Source organism: Arachis hypogaea, chromosome 13, assembly GCF_003086295.3.
Source record: "Arachis hypogaea cultivar Tifrunner chromosome 13, arahy.Tifrunner.gnm2.J5K5, whole genome shotgun sequence".
Taxonomy (NCBI): Eukaryota; Viridiplantae; Streptophyta; class Magnoliopsida; order Fabales; family Fabaceae; genus Arachis; species Arachis hypogaea.
The window spans coordinates 94073029-94080345 of NC_092048.1; the positions used below are offsets into that span (position 1 = coordinate 94073029).

Sequence of the window (7317 nt, forward strand, 5' to 3'; positions counted from 1 at the left end):
CAATGAATGGGTACAGCTACACATTTTTTATGAAGGCCTTTCTTATGAATCAAAGAAGGCAGTAGACCACTCATCCGGGGGATCTCTGAACAAGAAGAAGACCATTGAAGAAGCCATAGATATCATTGAGACTGTAGCTGAGAATGACTACTTCTATGCTTCTGAAAGAGGCAACACTAGAGGAGTGATGGAGCTAAACAATGTGGATGTACTGCTGGCCCAAAACAAGCTGATTACCAAGCAGCTGGCTGACCTTACCAAGAAGATGGAGAGAAATCAAGTAGCAGCAATCACCAACTCATCAGCAACTCAAGAAGGAGTAAATGCAGAGGCAGAGGGTGATCAGGAACAAGCCAACTACATTGGAAACTCACCCAGGTAGAACCATGACCCATACTCCAAAACGTATAATCCTGGTTGGAGGAACCACCCAAACTTTGGGTGGGGAAACCAACAAGACCAAGGCCAAGATCAGAGACGTCACAACCCCAACAACCATGCGCCTCACCAACATTCCACACAGAGATCATATTAGCACCCACTTAACAACACACCTCAACATCCATACCAAAGCCAAAATGGCCCTTCTCATCCCTCCAATCTTAACTCACCATCATCGGAAGAAAGACTATCAAGGATTGAAACTCTACTTGAAGGCATATGTAAGGAAATCCAAGATAACAAGGTGTTCAAAGAGGAGGTGTGAGCTAATCTCAAAAACCAGGGAGACACCATTCAGAGGCTAGAATTTCAAGTGGGATACCTCTCTGAGAAGATTCCCAAACCTACTGATAACTTCCCAAGTGACACAGAGAAAAACCCGAGAGGTGAAGCAAAGAAAGTAAGATAGGAAGACTGCAAGATGGTCACTACAAGTGATCAAGGGACTGAGGAAGAGCCGAACAAACCATTAGAACAACCTGGAAACACATCAGCAGAAAAACAGGAAGAGGATCACCAAGAAACCAAAATTACACAGAAGGAGCTGCTGAGGCTCTATGCACCTTTTCCCCAAATACTCAAGGGTGGTGTAGAAAACAGAATATACTCAAAGTTCCTTGACATGTTTGCATCTCTCCATGTGAACATACCATTCATCAAGGCTCTCCAACAAATGCCCTCATACATTAAGTATATGAAAGAGTTGCTGACCAAGAAAAGCTCACTCAAGGGGGGCAAACAATAGTGATGAATAAGGAGTGCAGTGCTCTCATCCAACCAGAGTTGCCTACAAAAAGGAAAGATCTGGGGAGTTTTCACATCCCCTGTGCCATAGGAGAAACAATGTTTTGACAAAGGACTCTGTGACCTGGGAGCAAGCATCAACTTAATGCCTTTATCCCTTATGAAGAAGCTGCAGATTAATGAGCTAACGCCCACAGACGTAGTCATCAGGCTAGCTGACAAAACTCAAAAACAAGCAGTAGGAGTGGTTGAAAACGTGTTGGTGAAGGTTGGGAACTACTTCCTTCCCACAGACTTTGTCATATTGGAAATGGAAGAGAGTCACCTCCACCCAATCATCTTGGGAAGACCATTCCTAGCTACAGCCAGAGCGCTCATAGATGTGGAGCGAGGAGAGCTAATACTAAGGATACATGACGAACAATTCGCATTCAATGTCTTTAAACCCTCACAAGAAGCAGATCAGGAAAGCAAGGAACCAAGGGGAGAGCACGACAAAGCACTGGTGGAAGAAACAAGCATTGAAGCACAAGCTGTACACCTGGGAACCCCTTTGGTTGATGAACAAGATAATCGGCAGTTGTCACAGCCCAAGGAAAATCAGGAGGGACCTAAACCACCTGAGTCATATGAGACCAGCAACAAAATTTCCTTGAAAGAAGAGGTCACAAAGAGCAGGGCAATATCAAAAGGAACAAAGAAGAAGGCACCAAGGGGGTGAAAGAACAAGAGGATCCCTACAGAGGATTTCTCTCCAGGGGATAAAGTGATCTCAGCTTACTTCCTAGATATCCCACCTTATCTCCCCACCATCCCATCTCAGCTACCTAAAGTTTTCACCATCAACAAAGTTCTCTCCCTAGAACATGTAGAGATCCTTGATGAAGCCAATGGATATAGGTTTACTGCAAGAGGGGAAGATCTGAATCATTACCAACCACCCTGTCAAAGGGCAAAACGTCAAGCTAGTGGTGCTAAAGAAGCGCTGATGAGCGGATAATTTATACACTTTCTGGCATTGTTTCTACATAGTTTTTAGTATGATTTAGTTAGTTTTTAGTATATTTTTATTAGTTTTTAATTAAAATTCACATTTCTGGACTTTACTATGAGTTTGTGTGTTTTTCTGTGATTTTAGGTATTTTTTGGCTGAAATTGAGGGACTTGAGCAAAAATCAGATTCAGAGGTTGAAGAAGGACTACAGATGCTGTTGGATTCTGACCTCCCTGCACTCAAAGTGGATTTTCTGGAGCTACAGAACTCCAAATGGCACGCTCTCAATTGCCTTGGAAAGTAGACATCCAGGGATTTCCAGAAATATATAATAGTCCATACTTTGATTAAGGATAAATGATGTAAACCGGCGTTGAACGCCAGTTCCATGTTGCATTCTGGAGTCAAACGCTAGAAACAGGTTGCAAAGTGGAGTTAAACGCCAGAAACAGGTTACAAACTGGCGTTCAACTCCAAGAAAGACCTCTACACGTGTAAAGCTCGATGCTCAGCCCAAGCACACACCAAGTAGGCCCCGGAAGTGGATTTCTGCATCATTTACTCATTTCTGTAAACCCTAGTAACTAGTTTTAGTATAAATAAAACTTTTTACTATCTTTGGAGCATCTTTTGATCTTTAGATCACATTTGGGGGCTGGCCATTCGGCCATGCCTGAACATTTATCACTTGTGTATTTTCAACGGTAGAGTTTCTACACACTATAGATTAAGGTGTGGAGCTCTGCTGTTCCTCAAAGATTGATGCAAAGTGCTACTGTTTTTCTATTCAATTCAACTTATTCCACTTCTAAGATATTCATTCGCACTTTAATATGATGGATATGATGATCGTGACAGTCATCATCATTCTCAACTTATGAACGCGTGCCTGACAACCACTTCCGTTCTACCTTAGATTGAATGGATATCTCTTGGATATCTAATACAGGGGACCGAGTCCGAGTTATTAGTGTCTTCGTGGTATAAGTTAAAACCCATGGACAGCCATTCTTGAGAATCCGGAAAGTCTAAACCTTGTCTGTGGTATTCTGAGTAGGATTCAGGGATTGAATGACTGTGACGAGCTTCAAACTCACGAGTGCTGGGCGTAGTGATAGACGCAAAAGGATCAATGGATCCTATTCCAGTATGATCGAGAACCGACAGATGATTAGCCATGCAGTGACAGCGCATTGGACCATTTTCACTGAGAGGACAGGTGGCCATTGACAACGGTGATGCCTAACATACAGCTTGCCATGGAAAGGAGTAGGAAAGATTGGATGAAGACAGCAGGAAAGCAGAGGTTCAGAGGGACGAAAGCATCTCTATACGCTTATCCGAAATTCTCACCAATGAATTATATAAGTACCACTATCCTATTTTATATTTTATTTATCTTTTACTTATCAATTCATAAAATCAGTTGAATCCGCCTGACTGAGATTTACAAGGTGACCATAGCTTGCTTCAAGCCGACAATCTCCGTGGGATCGACCCTTACTCACGTAAAGTTTATTACTTGGACGACCCAGTGCACTTGCTGGTTAGTTGTACGAAGTTGTGAAACAGAATTAAGAACATGAACGTGCATATTGAGTTCTTAGCGCCGTTACCAAGGAAGGAATGATCACGATTTCGCACACCAAGTTTTTGGCGCCGTTGCCGGGGATTGTTCGAGTTTGGACAACTGACGGTTCATCTTGTTGCTCAGATTAGGTAATTTTATTTTAATTTTAAGATTTTTATTTCTTATTTTCGAAATATATATATATATATATATATTTTCTTCTTTTTCGTTTTCCCAATTAATTTTTGAAAAATAAAAAAAATTAATAAAATCATAAAAACCAAAAATATTGTGTTTCTTGTTTGAGTCTTGTGTCAAATTTTAAGCTTGGTGTCAATTGCATCTTTTTAATTTTCTAAAAAATTATTTTCGAAAATTTCATGCATTGCATTCTTCATGATCTTCAAGTTATTCTTGGCCAGTCTTCTTGTTTGATCTTCATATTTTCTTGTTTTGTGTCTTTTCTTGTTTTTCATATGCATTCTTGAATTCTTAGTGTCTAAAAATTGAAAATCTTTAAGTTTGGTGTCTTGCATGTTTTCTTTTCTTGAAAATTTTTCAAAAATAAGTTCTTGGTGTTCATCTTGACATTCAAAGTGTTCTTGGTGTTCATCTTAACATTCATAGTGTTCTTGCATGCATTAGTTGTTTTGATTCATATTTTTTATGTTTTGTGTCAATTTTATGTTTTTCTCTCTCTCATCATTAAAAATTCAAAAATCAAAAATATATTTCCCTTTTTCTCTCTAAAAATTTTGAAAATTTGGATTGACATTTTCAAAAATTTTAAAAATCAAATTGTTTCTTATGAGTCAAATCAAATTTTCATTTTAAAAAAAACTCTATCTTTTTCAAATCTTTTTCAAAAATCAAATCTTTCTCATTTTTCTTTCATAATTTTCGAAATTTTCAAAATTAATTTTCAAAAATCTTTTTCATAATTTTCGAAAATCTTATTAGCATTTAATGTGATTGATTCAAAAATGTTAAGTTTGTTACTTGCCTAGTAAGAAAGGTTCAATCTTTAAATTTTAAAATCATATCTTTTTGTTTCTTGTTAGTCAAGTAATCAACTTTAGTTTTCAAAATTAAATCTTTTCAATTCCTTATCATATCTTTTTCAATTTCAATCATATCTCTTTCAAAATCAATTTCAAAATTTTTTCTAACTTCTCCCCTAACCTCTTATCTTTTTAAAATTGATTTTCAAATCTTTTTCAATCAATCTTATCTTTTTGTTTCAATCATATCTTTTTCAATTTCAATCATATCTTTTTCAAAAACAAATTTCAAATCTCTTTTAATCAATGATATCTTTTTGTTTCAATCATATGTTTTTCAAAACTACCTAACTAATTTTCTCTTTAATTTTCGAAAATCCCTTCACTCTTTTTCAAAATTTCGTTTTAATTAACTAATTGTTTTAATTTAATTTAATTTCAATTTTAATTTTCGAATTTTAAATTTAAATTTAAAATATTTTTATTTTATTTTGTTAAATTTTCGAATTCTTCTCTCATCTCTAATCTCCTTCTATTTATTTATTTATTCATCCATTAACACTTCTATCCTCACCTCTATGTTTGGATTCTCATCTTTTCCTTCTTCTATTCTTACTTTCTTCTACTCACATAAAGGAATCTCTATACTGTGACATAGAGGATTCCATATTTTCTTTTCTGCTTTCTTCTTCTTTTTCATATGAGCAGGAATAAGGATAAGAACATTCTTGTTGAAGCTGATCCTGAACCTGAAAGGACTCTGAAGAGGAAGCTAAGGGAAGCTAAAGCACAACTCTCTGGAGAAAATCTGACAGAAATTTTTGAAAAAGAAGAAGATATGGCCGAAAATAATAACAATACAAGGAGGATGCTTGGTGACTTCACTGCACCTAATTCCAATTTACATGGAAGAAGCATCTCAATCCCTGCCATTGGAGCAAACAATTTTGAGCTTAAACCTCAATTAGTTTCTCTGATGCAACAGAACTACAAATTTCATGGACTTCCATCTGAAGATCCTTTTCAGTTCTTGACTGAATTCTTGCAGATCTGTGATACTGTTAAGACCAAAGGGGTTGATCCCGAGGTCTACAGGCTTATGCTTTTCCCGTTTGCTGTAAGAGACAGAGCTAGAGTATGGTTGGACTCTCAACCTAAAGATATCCTGAACTCTTGGGATAAGCTGGTCATGGCTTTCTTAGCCAAGTTCTTTCCTCCTCAAAAGCTTAGTAAGCTTAGAGTGGATGTTCAAACCTTCAGACAGAAAGAAGGTGAATCCCTCTATGAAGCTTGGGAGAGATATAAGCAACTGACAAAAAAATGTCCTTCTGACATGCTTTCAGAATGGACCATTCTGGATATATTCTATGATGGTGTATCTAAACTATCCAAGATGTCATTGGACCATTCTGCAGGTGGATCCATTCACCTAAAGAAAACGCCTGCAGAAGCTTAAGAACTCATTGACATGGTTGCTAATAACCAGTTCATGTACACTTCTGAGAGGAATCCTGTAAGTAATGGGACGCCTCAGAAGAATGGAGTTCTTGAAATTGATACTCTGAATGCCATATTGGCTCAGAACAAAATATTGACTCAGCAAATCAATATGATTTCTCAGAGTCTGAATGGAATGCAAGCTGCATCCAACAGTACTCAAGAGGCATCTTCTGAGGAAGAAGCTTATGATCCTGAGAACCCTGAAATAGCAGAGGTGAATTACATGGGTGAACCCTATGGAAACACCTATAATTCCTCATGGAGAAATCACCCAAATCTCTCATGGAAGGATCAAAAAAAGCCTCAACAAGGCTTTAATAATGGTGGAAAAAACAGGTTTAGCAATAGCAAGCCTTTTCCATCATCCACTTAGCAAAAGACAGAGTGTTCTGAGCAGACCCCATCTAGCTTGGCAAATATAGTCTCTGATCTATCTAAGGTCACTTTAAGTTTCATGAATGAAACAAGGTCCTCCATTAGAAATTTGGAAGCACAAGTAGGCCAGCTGAGTAAAAGGATCACTAAAACCCCTCCTAGTACTCTCCCAAGCAATACAGAGGAAAACCCAAAAAGAGAGTGCAAGGCCATTGAATTGATCATCATGACCGAACCTACAAGGGAGGGAGAGGACGTGAACCCCAGTGAGGAACACCTCCTGGGACGTCCAGAGATCAATAAGGAGTTTTCCTTTGAGGAACCAAAGGACTCTGAGGCTCATCTGGAGACCATAGAGATTCCATTAAACCTCCTTATGCCATTCATGAGCTCTGATGAATATTCTTCTTCTGAAGAGAATGAGGATGTTACTAAAGAGCAAGTTACTAAGTACCTCGGTGCAATCATAAAGCTGAATGCCAAATTATTTGGTAATGAGACTTGGGAAGATGAACCTCCTTTGCTCACCAAGGAACTGAGTGATCTGGATCAACTGAGATTGCCTTAGAAGAAACAGGATCCTGGAAAGTTCTTAATACCTTGTACCATAGGCACCATGACCTTTGAGAATGCTCTATGTGACCTTGGGTCAGGGATAAACCTCATGCCCCTCTTCGTAATGGAGAAATTAG

The 7317-nt window shown here is 38.1% G+C and overlaps 1 non-coding gene across 1 annotated transcript; it reads right to left on the reverse strand.

The window, feature by feature from the left end:
- Window positions 1–5981: 5981 nt before the first annotated feature.
- Window positions 5982–6089, reverse strand: LOC112738762 (small nucleolar RNA R71). Its single transcript, XR_003169706.1, has one exon. It is a non-coding gene; the product is annotated as a small nucleolar RNA R71 (small nucleolar RNA).
- Between the last annotated feature and the right edge of the window lie 1228 nt (window positions 6090–7317).